We start from the raw sequence: 20,222 nt of genomic DNA on the forward strand, positions 1-20,222 counted from the left end.
AAATTATTAATATAAAAAGAGAAGTAAAACAGGAACTATGGCTCTGTTTTCAGAAAAGTTTCTGTATGCACTGCAAATATCTGAACTACTATCATCTGCTGTGGAGACAGGGACCCAAAATAAGGGACTCTGCCCATAGGCTGTCCTTATGTATGTAGAAAACCCTTCAAATTAGGAACATGAAAACCTAACTCAAAACCATTAGTGAAAGACACATTTGACTCTTTTGGAACAGCTTCTCCACAGGAGATATCTAAGAAGTCTAAACACAGACAGATTTTACCCCTGGTTTATGCCCATTGAGGCAGGATGAGGCACATTTCTCTGTGAAATACCAGCGCCGGCCTCCTGCCACTCCACGTGGAGAACCCCGGTTATTAAGTGGGAAGTACAGAAGTTTTAACAGGTCAGGACTTCATCCCCACCACCCTGAGGAGGATTAGACCCCACACGCACTTCTTTTTCCCGGATTGACACCGCCACCGCACTCAGACACACTCCCCCCCCTCCCCGCCCCACCTGGCACTCCTAATGGGGGCCTGCCTGAGGCGGTGCCGCAGCTCTCTCTGGGCACCCCCAGCCGTGCTTTTCTTCCCTCACCGGTGGCGGGGCCTGCGGGAAGGCACCCACCCGTCAGGGAGGGTGCTGCGCAGGGAAAGGGGCAGAGGCGCGGCGAGGAGAGCGCTGAGGTGAGGGGCGCCAGCCCTGAGGGGGCGGTGATCCTGAGGGGAGTGGGGGAGGGGAGGCGGGCAACGGCCGCGGCCCCTGAGGGCGCGGAGGTCAAAGAGCTCCTGAGGTGGGGGAAACGGACTAAATCTTTCTCTCGGCTCCCCACCTCCTCGGCGGGGTGCTTGGGCGGGAGCCCCCCGGCAAGGGAGGCGGCAGCTCTTGGAGGAGGCGCTTCGCAACAGATGGTTAAAGCCGGCCGCTCGCCGCGGCCCGCATTGGCCGGCGGCGCGAGCCGGGCGGGAGGAAGGGCGGGAGGGAGCCGGCCCCACGCAGGGAGGGCGACCGCAGCGGCCGGAGCTGCGCGGCCCCGCGGCGGGGAGCGGAGCGCGGCACCCCCGCTCCAGTCTGCCGCTTTCACGCGCGGGTACTGAGGCAACCGACTTGCCGGGGAGGAGGTCGCCTCTCAGCCCCTCATCGCCGGCAGCTCTGGGCCACCTGTGAGTTTTCTGCCTGGCGGGTGCTGTAAGTAAACGCCGCCTCCGTGCGCAGCTGGGCTGGGGCCGCCGGGAGGGCCGTGGTTGTGGGGGCGGGAGGCCCGGAGGGCTCGGCTCGGTTACCCCGGCTGCTGTGGGCGCTTGGGGCGGGCGAGCCGGAGCCGCCGGCTTCTCCTCCAGTTTAACCCGTACAGTAGGGAAACAGGGAAGGTGTGTGGGGAGATCCTCCCCCGGGCGGGAGGCTGAATCAACGTCGAGGAGACTTTTATCACCTGTAAGTGAGGAAACCCTCACTCCCGTTTCCCCCCGCGCCCCGCCTTCTGTTCCAGCCTCGCCAGTGCAGCGTCGCTTGTGGTGGGTAATTACCGGTTTTCGTCCTCGCTGCTCTGTGGAGGGGGAGACCGTCAGGTGGGGAGCCGAGATGCAGGGGAAGCGACTTGCCCAAGGTCAGGCAGTGAGGCAGTAGCTGAGCTGGAAAATAACATGCGCTGTGCTAAAAACTTCTGGTTCCTAGTCCTGTGCCGGGCTGTTGAGCGCTGCAAGGCTCCAGGCATAGACATGGTAGAGTTGTAGGTAGGTCTCTAATTAGCTTATTTATTGTTTTTTTTTTTTGTTCTCCTTTAAAGCTTTATGTACGGATCTGAAACCGGGCAGAGGTGCAGTGTCGGTGTCATCTCTTTTGCCTTCTCCAGCCTGCAAACATGTGAATGAATGCATATATGCCCTTGCTTTTCTGTGGCTAACGTTAAGTTCAACAGATTAAAACCAGAAATTGTTCATGAAAATATGATGTTTTTTCTTCACTTTTACCATGGCAATAAGTAAAGTCTGCTGTTAACGGTGAATGTCTTCTTATGCCATCAGATAGTAGCTGTGAAAAGCCCCTTAACTGGTTAGGTGTAAGCTGCATTCCAAAATTAATCTGCAGTGCTATAGCTGTTAAGCTCAATGCATGTGAGAGATGTAAAGCATGGTGGGCCATGCTTTAAGAATTTAGGCACTGGAGTATAATTAAGAGTTCTCCAAAGGATGCAACAGGAGTAATTGTTTTAGTACTAGCTATATGCATAGCAATTCTCTCTCCTTCCCTTTCTCCAAACATAACTTCAATGAGTTTACATAAAGATATTCTTCCGTAGTTTGTCCCCGCTAATGTTCAGTGTTTCTCTTGAGTTCCTCATTATGTGGAAGTAAAAGTGACACATATAAAGATGTTGTTTTGATTAAACATATTATGAAAGTCCTCTGAATCAATCCTCTTCATGGAATTTGATTGATCCTTGCATCTCATGATGTCCTGCAGCAGTGAAACTTGAAAGTTTAAGTGTGCTGTTCAGAAACTAAGCTAACCCCCCTGCTGTCTTTCTCAATTTTATTTTAACCATTGTGCTTGGGTTTGGGGGGTGGGGAAATGGGATATGAGAGAGGTTTAGGAAAATACTAAAAATATTTGTGTTAATGTTACAGCTTCATTTTTAATCTGTATTAGGGAGTTCAGGTGAACTCTGGAGTCTCTTCAGCACAAATCATGGAATTCAAGGCAATGTTCCTGGCATGGTGGGGTTTTTCTATTATAGATGTTTTGTGGTTTGAATGAGGACCCAAATGGCATATGGGAGAAATTCTGCAATGATAATGCAAGTTTGACAAGGGAGGATTTCAACTAATTAGTGGTTGACCTCTGTAGGAGGAGAAAGGATGTGCAATATTTCTGAATTCCATAAAAATGTGACTTCGGACTTGTCTCAATGCTAGATATAACTGTGCCTTTCTACAAATACAGATGCTGCAAGTGTAGAGGTCTGAGGTCTTCAGCAAGAAGCAGTGTCCAAAGAAGTGTTGTTTCTTAGGCAGTAAGAATGTTTCACTAAACAGAAATTTTTATCTTCCCTCTTATAAGGACTTGTACTTGAGTTCTAGTGTTCTCGTAATATGCGAAATGTATTGTGCAGCTGCCTTGGGATCCTTCATGCACAGATTTATGTGATCTTTGCATGTTAGTGTCTACAGTGGTCTGTATCACAATGAAATGTGAACTTCTGTCTTCTGTATTAGCACAGTTGTGTATAAACTTGGGTAAGGCTTTTTTTTTTTTTAAGTGAATGCAATAGTTTGACAGTTTAACCTAGACTCACCTCTGTGTGTGTGTATATATATGTATGTACTCATGTGTAAAAAAAAAAAAAAAAAAAAAAAAAAAAAAAAAAACAGCAATGTGTATCTGTGTTCTTATTTCCAGATCCTGGTGAACAAAATTTCCAATTTAAGTGTTCAAAATAATGTCTTTCTGCACTTTGGCTGTGGTAGGAAATATGTTTTGGTGATCAGAATAGAGTGACACTGAAGAAAATTAACTAGTGTGAAAGATCCAACAACAGAATCTAGGAAACTGTCTAAAGCTGAATGAGATTGATAAAGCGGGTATGACTTTATTTAGTTTTACAACGCTTTATTTTATGCTTGAAACCTTTATAACACAGATACAGTTCCTACACCAAATGTTTTTGCTATCTAAACTTATGCACAGTGAACTGAAGTAGCTAAAAGATGATTTGATGATAAGGGAATATATACAGTGGCATATCAACATCGGTAACCTGGTCTTATAGCAGTGATATTTTTTTCTCCCCTTTGAACAATGTAGGAGCTTTTTATGTAGTGCTCACTTACAATGAGCTTATTCTAGATTTTAGTTTGTTATTTTGTATTTCTGTCTATATTTTCTAGCATTAGTTCACCTTGCACAGTAAAATCAGGATAGTTGCTCACAGTTCAGTGAGTTTAAGTGGTAAGTTTGTGGTAAAATAAAAGTTTTGATGTGTGATCACTAGTACTAATTAGCCATGTTTAATGGATTGTTGGAAGAGAGTGTCAAAATAAAACATATCTATTAGGCTGCAGAGTTGTCTCTAATCTGCATATAGTATTCTAAAATGAAGGTAATAACTTTGTGGTGATGTGGAAACAAATGTAAATATCAATACCTCGCAAGAAATAACATAAATACTGGATGAAGTCTCATTGCTCCAGAAAGACATATGCCATTTAGAAACAGGCAGCACCTTATTTCAAGTTCCGAAAAAGAAAGCAGTTGAATTGCCCTCCTTATTTGAAGATCTTGGACAGGCAGCAATCATTGTGAAAGGCTGAGATTATTGATCACCGAAGTAGGAAGTAGTGTAAACAGTGGTTCTACTGTGATCTGACAGTTCTGACCATCTCTGTGACTGACTCATTGATGATGACTACCCGGATTAATAGATGGATTCAGTGTATTTAAGAACTTGTGTTTTCTAGTAATATTTGGGAAAGGAAGATTGTGGATCTTAATGTGTCAGAAGCTGATGTTACTTACAATCTGGAAACTGAATAAGCAAAACTTCTTGTAGGTTTTTGGGATTGCAAATCCTGATCAATTGGCCTGTTGTGTAGATTTTCTTAGATCTACTTATAGATTTAATGTTTTTCTTCCGGATTCTGTCTTCTTTGTGGTTGAAGTGGTAACAATAAGAAGCTCTCTATCCATCCTTCTTTGCAGTATTATCCCTGCACGTTACCCCAGAGTTACTGCTATTTAGTGGAGGGGAAGAACACAGGTCAAAAAGACAGAAGTGTGTTTTAAGGTGGGGGTTTTTGTTGTTTTGCTTTTATAGCTTTAATATAAGAATCCTAACCCAACACATTTTCTTTTTGTGACTGTGAAAGGAATAAGAGTATGCAGTTGTGGTAGTTGCAGATCCTAAGGAAGGATGAAGTACTGAAACCATAAAGCTCAGCGCACACCTAGGAACTAAAGTTCTGATCCTTCTCCTACAGCAGATGCTTGGTAGGACTCTTAAAAAATGATGGATTTAACATCAGCTGATCTTCACAAAGATTTATTGTTCAGTTTCCTTTCTTCCTTTTCCACTGCTCCCGTTTTGTCTTAGTTAAAGTTATAACAAGTTTGTGTTACATTGTTACAATAGTGTTAATTTTCAACTGGGGTGTGAAATTATCTTATGCCAAAAGTAATAATGAAATGTATGGATCTTCCCTTTTTTTAAAATATAACAACAAGATCCTGTCATTTGAATTTAAGTTTGAGTAGCGAAGAAGGTAGTATTAAATGTCCATATCTGTCTTGTTCAGTAATTGCAAGAAAAATCTTTGTGCTCTTCTAATAAGTCATGTAACTGCAGCCACCAGTGACTTTGTAGAGGGCTGCTGTAAGGAGTATGAATCATCATCTTTATTTTTCTCCTAGTAGTGTTTAAATAGGCATTTCAATACATGGTTGTGTATAGTACCCTCTTTCTTCTGTTTTTAGGTAATCTGGGGAATAAATCTCTTTAATCCTAAAATCACTTCTGATGAGTCTGGTAACATCTAGTTTACATTACGGAACTTGATCCAGGAAATACTATTACTGGTTTGGGAAAAAAATGTGTATTGGTTGATATACAAAAGTAAAACTTAGAAATGGTCATACTTTGAAAATTTACAGCTTTCTTCTTGCTCTAACTTGTTTTTGCCTAAATTTTTTCTAAATTACCTTAGAGACCTAAGGAGATATCTAAAGTATTTGAGAAAGTTGAGATTTTATGTGTGTACACAACAAATTGAGAGCTTCTTAAGGTGCAGACAGTTTCTAGATTGTGCTGTGTCAGGAACATTTTTCTTTCATTATGCTGGGATTTGACATTCTTTTCATACTGTAGACTTCCAAATCTTACTGTGCCAGGCACGTGATATGTGCCTTGGCCATCAGTTGTTGGGAATATGAGTGTTTCTAAAGATTCATTTCTTTGGGAAAGGTACAGGCCTTTCTCAGAGAAAGGTGCATAAGAAAGATTAGCACAAAAAAGATAAGAAAAAGATTATCACAAAACTAGATGGGTTACCTAATGGACTGTTTGCTTTCTTTGGCTCGGACCTCAGTTTAAGGTGTTCTGAAGAAGCTGTCCAAGTTACTTGCTTGTGATATTGATGTGTTTGAATTAAGAGATTTCACTGCGGTTTGTATGTACAAAATTTAAAGCTATAACGGGTCTACTTAGGTAAGCAAAACAGAGCGAAATCTAAGCAGATTCTCTGCACTGTTTGAGATACTCAGTCAGCTTGGTCAGATAAGAGTTCAAACAAGTTTGATGAGGCAAGTTCTGAGTGGTTATCACTGCTTAGTAATGTCTTCGTTCTAGAACATTTCTTTGTGGGTTTTTTTTTTTGTGTCTTTGGGTTTTGTTTCCTTTTATTCCCCTAACTGTACCACACAGTGAGTAAAATTTATCACCAGTTTTCACTATCCCTGTGATCTTGCAACCAAAATATAGCATGTACCTTTGGGTAGGGAACGACCAAAAAACCCAGCTATGTTGCTGACTAATGTTTAGAAATATCAACTTGTTTTTTAAATTAAAAATGTGCGGTATGTGTCTGTTACTAGTCAGATTAAGGGAAATATCTGTTATTGGTAAATGCCTGATGATCCTGAAGTTACCAGCTCCTGTTGTTGCAAATGAATTGCTTTGCACTTCCCTTCCCCCACTCTAATTTTTGGGCACATTCCTTGCACAATTGGGTTTGTGTGTTATTAATTCTGTTTAAAATAATTTACCTTTTAGTCTCCATCAAGTTTTATTTTACACTATGTTCCAGTACCAGCAGCATTTGAAGGACTTTCTAAAGAATCTGGTTCCTTTGTGTCATCTTTTCTTTGTCAGAGGAAGTGTGTGGAAGACTTCAGTGACTTAGAGAAAAATTATATGGTTCTGCTCTTAGAAAGCTTTTTTTCATAGATAATATGCGCGGAGACAAATTACTTCACAAAATGTAACTTAGTTGTGCATAGAAAAGGGTGAAAAGGCATAGTTGCAACTGAAGAAGATGCTGCAATGTGTCTTCTGCCATCTAATTTTTTGGTCAAATCTTTGGATCTTGCTGTACATCTAGAAATACCATGATGCAATGGTTTCTGTGATCCACTTGGATTCTTTTCTGACTGCTCCAAATCCTAGCATGCTGATAAAAGTGGAGGCAGCTGTAAGAGTGTAGATAAGTGAGTTCCAATTAGTGCCTCTAAATCTCTATCAAATGATCTGTCTTTAGTCACACTTGTCTGGTAGTCTAAGTACAGAATCAAAGCAATCTTTAAACATTTTATTGAATTTCCTTGCATGTGATATTTGCATGGGTTATACTCTCAGTGCTGTCTGCTGGAGAACAGACTTGCAACCAGTAGAGTTTAGCTATGATACAAGACCCTGTAGTTTCTGTAGCTGTTCACAGTGTGACATTAATGGTGTTAAATTAGCAACATCAGCGATATTAACTAATTTCCTCATTCAGACTGTGACATTTGTTTGGCAAAAGGATCATTAAACATATGCAAACATCCTATGTGCAGCAAAAGGTCTTTGGACCCTGACAAATGATAAATGAGAAAATTACAGGTTGTAGGAAAATGTAAATATCATTCTTTGGAAATCTGTCCTCTGGCAAGACAAAAATGTTCCCCTCTAAGCAATGAAGGATTCATTATATTCTTTTCACATCCATAAAGAATGCTGGAGGCTATTTTACATACTTAACTCATATCTTGATGTCTCTTCCTTTCTTTCAAGCACTGCTGTTGAATTGGGATTTGTCCTGGTTTTGTTAAGCAAGTACTCCAGCAGTGCGCTGTAGAAAAGTACTGTAGCCTTAATGAACTCCTCCTATAATCTTCTGGATAATTTTGAATGTTTTTCTTATTAACAACTTTAGGTCACTTTTTTTAATTGGCTGTTATGCAAGGGATTAAAGTAGGCGCGCACACAGTTGGTCCTTTTCCATCAGATGACTATGTGTAGTACAAACATGTTAACTGATGATTGCATTTACCGTCGCTTTACGGAAGGGATTAATCTAGTTTCAGATGATCCTTGTGACTTTCTTACCCTTTCCGCCTCTATCTGTATAAGGATTTGTAGTGTCAGGTTAGAGTACTAACATCACTAGCTTCAGAACATAAAAGCTTCAACAATATGATGCATTTGCAGTAGCTTATTACCTAGTGCAATTCATGAGTAAATTTTCTAGCTTCCGCACCAATATTCCGAAGTGTGACTGAGTACAGTACTTCAGCCACTGCCATGTATCTCGTTAAAGTTATAGCTGAAGTTGCTGTGCTATCAAACAATAAAACTAAACTGTGAGTTCATCCTGCTTTTTGTCCTGTAATATCACTGAAGTTTAAAAAGAACCAGACAGGCTTGATAGTTTATTGTCATTTTCAAAATGAAAAAAATAATTTTCAGAGGCTTCAAAGTTTTTCGCCAATATTTGCCAGAATGGAGATGTTACAAGCAATTAAAATAACAGTTCTATTAAATTTCAAAAACTTAAAAATGCCTGAAAGATTTAACTTTTGATTAGCTAGCAACAGTATCTTTCTTCCCTTCCTCTCAAAGATAGATTTGGAAATAGCAACCCTGTAAGATTGTTAAAGATCTATTAAAAAACAAAACCAAAACACAAGACACAACCAGAATTCAGGTTTTTTTCAAAATTGGACTGGTCAATTCCATTGATTAGAATGTCTGATACTTCTGTTTTTGAATATGGATTCTTGCTGATTTTTCTAGAATATGATTCCTAAGATATTAAGGCATGTAATTTGATGTATGCTAAGATAACTAATAGCCAAGCACAATCTGATAGGTTCATGGTTATTTGGGTGCATCTGGGGTGTACCACTGTGTAACAGACTTTGTAAGTCTGATTCAGAAACAAATGTTTCAAGCAAGAAATGTTCTCCAGCACAGCAGAATCTTCAAATAAGTGAAGGCTTTGCTTTTTTAAACAAATGCTTGCTGAACTGTGGAAAGGGCAAAGAGGGAAAGGGAGTAGAGCCTGAAATTTGGCAAGTTTTGTGCAGGGAAGAGTCGTATGTGCCCAATAGTATTTTGGTACCAGGAGACAAACAGAGCACCTTGGCACCAGTAATGCTTAAAAGCTCAACCTGAAATGAAACACTTCTGTCATTTAAGTCTTTGGCTATATTTCTAGGCATTGAAGATCTGGTTTTCATCCCATATTGTTGGTAGCTGTCAAATATCAGCATTTTTTCCTCCTAAGTATCTGTCCTGAAAACATAACATAGGAACTCCCTAGGAGGAGTCTAGAGGAAAGGAGTAAAATGATCTAAAATAATTATTACCCCAATAAGGGAAGACTGAATTAGTTGGTTTCCTTAATCTAGAGACTCTAAGATTGCCAAAAACAGGTCAGCTTTGCATATACTGTGGATAAGACAAGGAGCAAAATTGCAGCAGAGTGAGCTTTTGGGAAAGCGTGGGACATTTTGAGATAAATTCGGATTTTAACTTGTTGAGAGAGGTTGAAAGGAAATTCTATCCCAGTTGGCAGATGGTGTTTTGTGATGGCTTTTTATTTTATAACTTCTTGCATCGTGGTTTTTACTCGTTGTGTGCTGGGACTAGTTGTTTTTCCTTTTGATATGTAACTCTGCTTCTGTTGGACTCTCCACCACTCTCTAATGGAGGTGAAATCTTGAGCACTGGAGGGCAGGCAGAGGATTTGGATATTTGTTTTAAAGGTAGATCACACCGTGCCTTTGCATAAAGTGACCACCAGATTTGAGACCAAGAGAATACTGTTTCTATGTCAGTTGGCACAGACTGTGGACAAAAGGGTGATGCTGTTACATGATGGAAATGTGTAGTATCCATGTTCCTGGAATTAGATGATAAACCAAACAGAATTCCTTCTTTCTTCAAGGCCTAAGAGTTTGAGAAAGCCTGTGATTTCTCTTCTGTCCTATTACAAGGTAGTGTACTGTGTTACTTGTTTCTAGTGATCTTGAGCAGAGGGTCCTTATAATTAGCTTGTACGATTTCATAGCTTGCAGTATGAACATGCGCTATGTATTTGTGGGGTGAACTTGTTCTTCTACTGCAGTGCATTTCAAAGAACAGGAGTAGAGTACCCAGTAAAGTTATGAAACCTTGTGAGAACAGGTTGGACAGACATCAGAGAAGAGCTCTATATATAATCTCCTTTCTCCCATGGAGCAAAGGCGTAGGCTGGCTGAACTCCAGTGATCCCTTCTTTTTTGAATCAGCCCTCTGTGATCAGGTTGTACTTGATTGGATTGCTAAGGTGTAAACATATAATGCTTCCCACGTTGTTATTTAGAAAGTGTGGTTACTTGTTAGAAGCCCGTATCCTTCCATTAGTGTTTAGCAGAGTTGTAGTAGTGAATGTTAAGTTTGAAAAGAAATCCATTCCAAGATGTTTATCAGTTACCTGCTTAATCAAATTTCTGTACAGAAGTCTCTGAATAACTATTCTTTTGAGTCTTGTGATATATTTTAATTAATTATACTCTGTGTGTTAATGAAGTTCCTTCAGTTATGAAAGGCTTAGTTTAGGTTTGTTGTTTTTACCAAATTCAGTTAGCCCTGATTTCTCACTACCAGGATGAGTATGTTTATACTGTGGATTCTATTTGATTGTATCTCTGATTGCATGTTCCTGATGTGGAATGGAAACAATGCAACTATGGTGGCAGACACAAGTGTGGCACAACCACCTGAGATTAGATTCAATTTGTTAGTTTTATAGTGCTTGCTTATTTTCAGGCTGCTAATAACATCAGGAAAAGTCAGTTTAAAACTAACTGAGGCCAAAATCAGCATAGCGATAGGAGTAGTAAAAACTTGAAAGTAATATTTGTGGGTAATTTGGTGAGCAGGAGCATTGTGGTGTCTTAAATCTTAATTGCAGAGACGTTTTACAAAAGAGGTGCTAGTACCATTCCTACTTCTCAGCATATATAAATATTTATCTTCATGCAGGATTTTAAGTTTTATTCCTCTTTCCCTGGAACAATATTAAAGAAAAACCTCTGTGTGTGTGTGTGTATAGAGGAAATCTGCTACAACCTAGAAAGAGAATAGTTGAAAGACAGTTTTCCTGTCTTGGATAAAAAATAAACTTACTTCTACTTGACCTTTTCTGTGTATGTATATAAAACTGTAAGTGGAAAATTTTCTACTATCAATTGCGTTGCAGGCTGAGAATATCTTTTTATTCTTCTCTGAACCAACATTAAATCAGCTTGCCAGCCAGTAGTTTTAATGCTCGGTAACTTTTCATCATGCTAGAATTACGTGTGTTTCTTTCATCATCTGTGCGCTGAATTTTGCTGTTCTCTTTGATCTCAGGGCAAAGGCTGAGGCACCAATGTTATCCTGTTGATATCTTTACTTCCATTAGTCTTCCACATGTGTATTCATTGCATCTGCAATGATGAGACAGCATCTGGAGTGTTCAAGATGCTTACTGGGCGCTACTGATGCTTAGAAACCTAAGGTCTGTCTCGTAGGACCCAGTCATAAAACCCAGTGGGAGTTTTGTCTGCATGTGGGGTGTTAAGCAATCTTCCTGTGACAGGGCTACTGAGTGAGTTGTGGAAAGGCAAAAGGGATCTCTGATTTGTTAGAACAAAAATCTACTGCGGTGGCTGGCTGGCATTTTCTGTCATTTTGCCACTGTCATGCTAGAGTTAGTTGGTTGTTTCATCTGTATGCCATGTCCTCTTTGGCTTTCACTTTTGTTTTCTCTTACACCCTCACCCCGTCCACCTTGGTCCTAACTTTACATTGAAAGTAGATTATATGAAAGGATACAATATGACAATTTCTGCTCTGTGTCTGTGATCCTTCTTAAGTTATGGTATGTATTTATTTATTCAAGTCTTTTGAGGTATGCTTAATAAATAAGTACCCTGAAAGCATTAAGCAATTCGCTAGCCATGCCAGAATATTTTCATATAAATACAATATTGTTGGGGAGTTCCAGAATTTATGGGCATTTTACCTGTAAAGTTCATTTAAAAAATAACAACAAGAAAACCCCCAACAACAGAAAACCCCACCAACTCCACCCCTGCCCAAAAAAACTAAAACAAAAAAAACCCCAACAACCAAATACTTCTTGACAGAGATTTTTGTCCTTTACAGTAAGTAGGTGAAATATACACAGTCAGTAAAACATACAAAACAGTTTAAAAACAGGATATAACATAGGAAGCAATAAGGTGGGGTTTTTAAGTTTATGGGGAGTGATGTAGCATCAACATAAGGAAATAAGCCTTTATGCTTGCTGAGCTTAACTGTTCATGAATTTACAACCTAGAAAAATTAGAACAACTGGCACTAGACAAGATAAATAGTAAGAAGGGGTAGATAAATATTTAGGATTTAATGTTACTATATAATTTAATATTTGTCATTGTTCAAAATCCATTCAAACATTGAAACATAGTTGATCAGCCTTCACTGCAACCCATTAACGTTCCTAAGCCACATTTAACACGTTGATTCTTAAGCTAGAGAAACTAAACTAAAAATTTTAAAATGTGGGTAGAGTTTCTGTTCCTTTTGTGACTGGCTCTACATTGAGGATACTGAATGCTGCTGTATTCAGGGTAGGCACAAATGTGCATGAGACTTTCCAGAAATGGAACCTCAGGCAGCCATACCCTGGCTTGGATGATCTGGTTCTTAGGGTTAGGGTGCTTTCAATTCTTGACTAAAGGAAACTGTAAATGTTTTGATTGTCCTTGGATGTTAGTGTCAGTCTTTGTCTACATTCTTTGAAAAGCAGACTACAGTTAGGAAATCTAGAAGCTGTGGATTATTGTGTTTGTCTAAGCAAAAAGGAGTGAACAGTAGTTGAGCCAGTAACGTGTCCTTATGGTGAAGGCAGCTAATGTTGTCTTGGGCTGGATTAGGAGGAGTGTTGCCAGTGGGTCAAAGGATCTGATCCTTCCCCTCTTCTCAGCACTGGTAAGGCTACACCTGGAGTACTGCATACATTTATGTGCTCACTGGTACAAGAGAGAGATGGACCAACTGAAGAGAGTCCTCTGAGTAGCCAGTAAGATGTTTAAGACTAAGAGAGATGGGACTGTTCAGCTTACAGAAGACAAGGCTCTGGGGGGATGCCTTCAATTTAGATAAATGCATGAAGGGAACATATAAAGAAGACAGAGCCAAGCTCTTCTCAAGTGGTGTTCAGTGACAGATGAGGCAATGGGCACAGACTGAAACACAGGAGGATCTGTCTGAGCAGATCTTTGCTGATCACAGCTCTTTACTGTGAGGGTGACTGAGCACTGGACCAAGCTGCCCAGAGAGGTTGTAGGGTTTACATCCCTGGAGATATTCAAAAGCTACCTGGACAGGGTCCTGGGAAACTGGCGTGGGATAGTCCTGCTTGAGCAGGGGGATTCGACCAGATGACCTCCGGAGGACCCTCCCAAACTCAACCATTCTGTGATTATGTGACAAACTGCAGACGACTACAAATACCGTTGCTAGTCACTCTGCTGAGTTTCTTATTTCTTTTGTGTTAAAATTGTGTTAAAATTGTTAAAATCTGCAGTTTTGCTTAGAAGTTATTGCAGCAGCCAGTTGTTTAACTTTTAGAATTGGACTCTTTTGAAAACACTGAATTAGTAAATTTGCTGTACAAAAGTAAGGACTTTGCAGAATGGGGAAGAGAGGGCTTCCAGAAGAGTTCTGAGAGGGTGCTCTTAGATGGTATGCAAAAGAAAACTGGGAACTCTGTACTCAGACTTTAGAAGTTTCATATGACTTGGGAAAGGACCATGAAAATGATGATCTCTTCTGAATATTCTTTGTCTTTTTATATTAGGTTGCTGCTTACCTGGCAGATGTTCCCAGACTGAGAATGGCATGGTGCCGAGGACACTGAAGTAAACGTGTTTAATCCCCCTTTCTTTGGTATGTTTTCACACTTCATAACAAAATGCATTGTATTTATAACATGTGAGTTATTGCAGATGTATCTGCGAAATAATGATAGGATGCAGGCTGACTTCATTAAAAGCCATTATAATCACAATGCAAAAAAAAAACCCCAATCAGCTGTTGCATTTCTATCACTTGATGGCTTATTTAAAATAATTTTGAAGAGATGATATCAGAAGCTCTTGCATTCATTGAATAATTATGATTATATGTTAAGATAAGTAATCCAGTGCTATAAATTCAATGCTCTACCGCTGAAAGCATTTTTGCCTCACAAGTTTACCTGTAGGAAAACTTTCTGGCTGTTCTCAAGGCATTAAAACCTGCATTTCTGTCTGCTATGGTTCTGGGGAAGTATAGGCGGACTGAGTTCCGGGTAACTTCAGAGATTCTGATACCCATTGCACTGATTTAAAAATATGTGCATTCTTAATGAGGAAATACATGTACATCGTGCATCTCAGGAAAAGTGCAGCTGTGGAGATTGTCTTAAAATCAGCTATCTTCCAGTGTGTTCTAGTCTTCTAGAGACTAAAATATCTTCTTCTTAGTGCTAATAAAATAAATTCTTCAATGTAGAAAACCTGAAACCCCTTAATTAACAGGAAAACTTAATATACGTTTAAAGGCTCTGGTGAGTTTCAGCCTGCTACTTCTATGGATGCAGAACTCTTGACAGAAAGATTCCAGTTCAGCTGGGTACGAATCTTACAACGTAGAAGACACTAACTTATATAGGATGAAATGGAGCTTAAATACACAAGCACCTGAAGGATAAGCATGAGTACCCTCTTTGCAAGGAGCTCTCTGATTCTGTTTTCAGTCAAATATCAGGTAGTTTAGCATTGTTCTCCTTCCAAAAACCTCTTGCCACAGGCAAAGCCAACTGTACCAAAGGCAAAGAAAGTAAAGGTTTCTAGATTGTGTTTGGTGAAGTTTATTTCTTTGTAAGAATTCAGCATAATGGTAGTTTTCTTAATTTCATCTATGAGCAGAGGATAATATTTTAACTTGGACAGTCAGCTATCTGATTTGTAGGCAAGATGACCTCTGTCCATCAAGTATCAACATGAATTGATACATAGAGATGGGATGATTCAGACTGGATATTAGGAAGAAGTTCTTCATCATGAGGGTGGTGAGACACTGGAACAGGTTGCCCAGAGATGTGGTGGAAGCCCTGTCCCTGGAAGTTTTTAAGGCCAGGCTGGATAGGGCTCTCAGCAACCTGATCTAGTGGGAGGTGTCCCCGCCCACGGCAGGGGGGTTGGAACTAAATGATCTTTGGAAGTCCCTTCCAACCCTAATAGTTCTGTGATTCTATGTTTCTAATTCCATTAGGAATTGGGACTCTAAACCTCTAGAGTTCTAGGGTGGTCTTTCCTTGCCTAAAGTCTTTACTTCTACTGTGCTGTAAGGGAGTCATTTCTGAGCACTGACTGTTTTAAGCCTCATGCTGAACAGCAAGGCTTTTTCCTCTTCTTCCTGTCACTGATACTTTTACTTGGATTTGTTAGGGTGGGTTCAGAGCCAGCAGCAGAATGTTACTGAATTAAGAGTGACAGGCCTGATTCTTGGGTTTTCTATTATTCAAATACTTCTAAAATAATTACCTCCAGGCCATATGCTTGGCTATTTGTAGTCCCCTGCCTTTCCTATTTTGCTTTAAGGCAAGAAACGAGGAATTCCCTTGCATAGAAAAATCTCTAGCATAGATGTAATGGAACATTCCCATGTTGGATCTACTGCCTCAAATCCTGTTTCCTTATTTGCCACAGATGCATTGGAGTATCATGGGGGACAAAAATACTGTGTGTTTTGGTGATGCTGTTTGCTAAAAAGTCCAGTTAATGGGAAGGAGGATATCAGCACCATTTTCAATTGTGATGTGTCCCCCTGCTATTTTTCGTGTGCTTCTCTCCACCCTGACTGTTGCTTGGATGCTCCTGGGAATCTAGCTTTGGATACTCTTACCCATCTAGCCTGTGGATCTCCAGAGGCACATCTGCTCTGCATAACACAGTACAACTAAGCTAGCTCCAAATGAGATTCCTTGAGTACTGGAAGCACTGTACTTATGGTAATGGCCTGAGCAGAGCTCTGCATTTGCCATGTTTGGCAGTCCTTGGTGCTAATGTGGCTAAATTACTTGGAGCTAGTTTGGGTATTTAGTTTGGGCTGGAGCACCTCTCCTATGGAGACAGCCTGGAGAGGAGAAGGCTCCTGGGACACCTTGTAGCAGCCTTCCAATACCTAAAGGGGGCCTACAAGAAAGCTGGAAAAGGACTTTTTATAAGGGCAGATAGTGATAGAACAAGGGTTAATGGCTTTAAATTGAAAGAGAGTAGAATAAGGAAGAAATTCTTCACTATGAGGGTGGTGAGGCACTGGAACAGGCTGCCCAGAGAAGCTGTGGCCGCCCCATCCCTGGGAGTGTTCAGGGCCAGGTTGGATGGGGCTCTGAGCAACCTGGTCTAGTTGGAGGTGTCCCTGCCCATGGCAGGGGGGTTGGAACTAGATGGTCTTTAAGGTCCCTTCCAACCCAAACTGTTATATGATTCTATTCTAGCTCTAAACTGAGCTATGGTCTGTGGAGACAGGTAGTCTGGATATTGCAGATTCTCCACAGTCTTGGAATTAGCTCTTATGCAGTGGGTTAATATGTTTTTGTACACTTAATAAATACATTTAGATATCTCAATATCTCTTTAAATTTTTGAGGTGAGTTGAAATATCAGTGATTGTCCAAATAAGAATTTCAGAATTAAGCCACCTTCAAATTAGTATCTTCATTATTTTCTTCTCTCTAACCTACTGGTCTACCACTAGCAAGTGGTAGGTGATTTCTTATTTTTTTAATAATGTCTGAGGTAAAATATAATGTCTGTAGTGTTATGAAGTAATAAAGCACTGTGAAGCTACTGACTTGAAACTGATTTATTTTTAAATTTGTCTTCACATAACTAAAGATAAAATATGTCTTTGCCACTGTAACAAAACAAAACCCAATTTTTTTTGGGTGCATAATGCAGTGTTGCAGTTGTGTAAAGACAGGGTCAACAGTTAACAGCAGGAATTTTCGGAACTATGAGTGAGCAGTCAAGCAGAAGCCAAACTGAAGCAAGAACTCTGATGAATGACATCTCAAAGCAGAAAGAATGTTTTTTAATAACTTAAGGCATTGTCTGTAGGAAAGGAAAACAAAGGATTTGCAGTCTATTCAAAATCTTAATTTATGAAAGGCGGGGTGTGTGTGTGTGTGCATTACAGGTTTAAAATTATTTAGAGAACACAGAGAGAAAAGATGGTGAAGCTGGAACTTCCAAGGCTTTCAATGTTTTCTGTGGCTACAAAACTAGTGGATAAGCTAGGTTACTCCCTTGCTTTAGTTGCCTGTGTGAAGAAATGTCATGGAGATTGTGCCTATGTGTCAAGAGAACTTTGTATCAAAAGCAGAGAAATTATTAACACTAAATTTGAGCTCTTGATTTACATATTAGCATATGCTAAGCTGCTTCATCCTTCGTCAGCTAACGTGTAGTTAGATCCTATTCTACATTACTAAATAATGCAATATAAGCAACCCTGTAGAGCAAGATTGTTGGTGTTGGGCACTTGACATCCATGCTATGTGTTTCGTGGTGTTTTTCTTTATACCCATTCTAGTCTGGTTCTTTCAGCTGAATTTGAATTAACATTTGTAGTAGGTTTTAAATGGGCCTCTAAGGTACATCTTCCAGCCTACTGTCATCTAAAAAGTGTCCTGTTTGTGTGCTTCGAGATGTATCCACAGTGTAAGCCAAAACACAGTAATTGGGGGCAGCTGGGAAATTTGTTGTATATGACAGATATATATTCAACCAAGTTATCTAAGAATTTCCAATGAAATAAATCACACTTTTCATATATGTTATTTTGCCCTGAAAGCATTGCAGGATAGGTTTTGCTTGCTAAAGGAGCAGTGAAATCAAACCAGAAATACTGACTTATAAAAGAATGTGACTTTTTAAAAAGTGAATGCAGTCAAGTGATGATGTCATCAATGATATGTGCAAAACCATTTCAGAAATGTTGCATTAAAAGTAGTTATGCTGCCAATACGGAGATAGGCTGTTTCAAATTTTTTAGCAGCTTTGAGATGAGAATAGCTGCTCAAATGTTGAAAGATAGAATAGCAGAATAACTTTTTTTCCCCTTACTCTGGTGGTGAGGGGTCCTTTCTGCACATATGGTGACGTGCTTTAAGTAACAAGAATGCTCAAATGCCCTGAAAAATGTGACCTATGAGGAAAGACTAAAAACTGGTGTTTATTCTAGGAAGGACAAGACTGAGGGTAGACGTAGGTTTTCGGGTGCATCAATTACTGTAAAGAGGAAGGGAATAATCTTTCCCTCATTCACTGAAAACAGAACAAGAAATAATGGCCTTAAGTTTCACTAGAGTTTAAGACTAGATAGTTAGAAGAGCTTCTTATTTGCAAATATGGAATAGATTTTTGAAAGAGGTTTGAGACCTCTGGAGGTTTAAAGAATAGGTAACAAGCAGGGGCCAGAATGGCCCCAGTGTAGCTGGGCGTACCTGGGAGAGCTAGATGGATTGGATAATTTCTTGAGGAAACCCCTCTAGATCTATTCAATGATGAGTAATAAAACATTAGTCTGTCTTCTGTGAACAGCGATCCATGCTTTTAATGTGCAGTATGCAATAGAAACAGGGTGTCACTAAAATGTTAAAGAAAGGCAGACTACAGGCAGGGTTCAGTCTAGTGAACTAAGAAGCTGATTACTTTTTTCTACATCTGACAGATTCCAAACTATTGGAAAGTGGTGTTCATTTAAAATAAACGTAAGCCAAGGTCCAAATTTTCCAGCGTGCTGATTGTCCTTACAGACATCGTGTTTGTCAGCCATATAAATTTAAGTATGTTGTTGACACTGGTGCCTACCGCATAACTTCTGCATTCATTAGAATTTGTGATGTGTGTGATATAGTATTAATTTCTAGTTATGCTTTTGAATTAAAAAAAAACAAAACAAAAAAAACCAAAAAAACCCCCCACAAAAACAAAAAAACCCAAACAACAAAACCCAAACATCAAATAAAAATTGAAAGCTTCATAGGTAAATACAGTTGAATGGCTTTCAAACATCTGGTGTCTTTTAAAATATATTCCAGAAGTTGATTTTAAAAAATGCACTCTGTGGATTTGTCTTGGTGACTCAGTTCATTTGACTGTTGATCACACTTTTCTTTTAATTTTTTTTGCTGATGAGATGGTCTCGGTTAGAATTAGCTTAAACAAAATGCAGAACAGGATTTAAAAACACTGAACCACAATATGCCAGTTTCTATGCTCTTGATTTCTCCTACTCCCTCTCCCTTCCTTATATGCTAGGAGAAAATGATATGTCTAGTTTTGATTTATTTTGCACAACACAACCTAAGCTTGTTAAGTCCAAGACAATTACAATGAAATGTTTGAGCATATGTCAGCTTCCCAGAAAATTGTATTGTGTAATCCAGCACTTCACTTTTCTGACAAGCTGAAGAAATGTTTCCAGTAGAGGAATCAATCAGAAGAAATGAATCATCATCTGCGGGGAGAGAAGAAGGAGGGGAAAAAAAGGCAAAGATATTGTCCTGTATGAATTAGATTTAATTTACTTTTAAGTGAACTCAGGCTACCTCTAGAAAGGTTATAACCTAGAATAGCCCATGACATTGCAAAACAGCATTCAAGTTGTTGTTGTTGTGTTTGTCTTCTGTATTTGGCTGACACGGAGGGAAAGATCAGCAGTTGAGGAAGTAACTTCCTCTGAACCTTTGATCCCAGATTCTGTTACTGCTCTTACTGTAGCCTTAGGAAGAGTAACTGTCAGACGTCTTGTGCTTAAATATATCTTTAGTGTTGCATCATGTTCTGAAGGAAATAGTCCGAGTTTACTTGTTCCATTATATTATCTCTTGTTGAAGAGAAAAATGTTGAACTTGTTCTATATTATCCTCTTCCCTTTGTAAGCATGTGTTCTGTAGAAACTCCTGATAGGAAAGTTATTGCACTTAAACTGGAAACCTCTGAAGATGATGTCAGCTGTTCTTTGTGGTAGGAACCTTAAATAGAGTTCCAAGGTGAAACTATTTACTGCAGATATGAACTTGTAATTTTATTTCTAAAGTAGGATTTGATCACTAGATTACAGTAATCCTATTCTTGGTGTGTAAATTGTGGAAAATATA

General features: G+C 39.6%; 1 protein-coding gene across 8 annotated transcripts in view; it reads left to right on the forward strand.

Moving 5' to 3' along the window:
• The first annotated feature begins 995 nt into the window (after positions 1-995).
• SULF2 (sulfatase 2) overlaps positions 996-20,222 on the forward strand; it is a 167,594-nt gene continuing 148,367 nt past the window's right edge. For 4 of the 8 annotated variants that reach the window (XM_054217960.1, XM_054217969.1, XM_054217963.1 and 1 more), the window contains exons 1-2: positions 996-1,191; positions 13,869-13,957. The gene's annotated coding sequence lies outside the window, so the exon portion shown is untranslated. The remainder of the gene's footprint in view (positions 1,192-13,868; positions 13,958-20,222) is intronic. The other 4 variants (XM_054217962.1, XM_054217965.1, XM_054217964.1 and 1 more) reach the window with 2 other exon arrangements.

This window comes from Rissa tridactyla, chromosome 12, assembly GCF_028500815.1.
Source record: "Rissa tridactyla isolate bRisTri1 chromosome 12, bRisTri1.patW.cur.20221130, whole genome shotgun sequence".
Classification (NCBI taxonomy): Eukaryota; Metazoa; Chordata; class Aves; order Charadriiformes; family Laridae; genus Rissa; species Rissa tridactyla.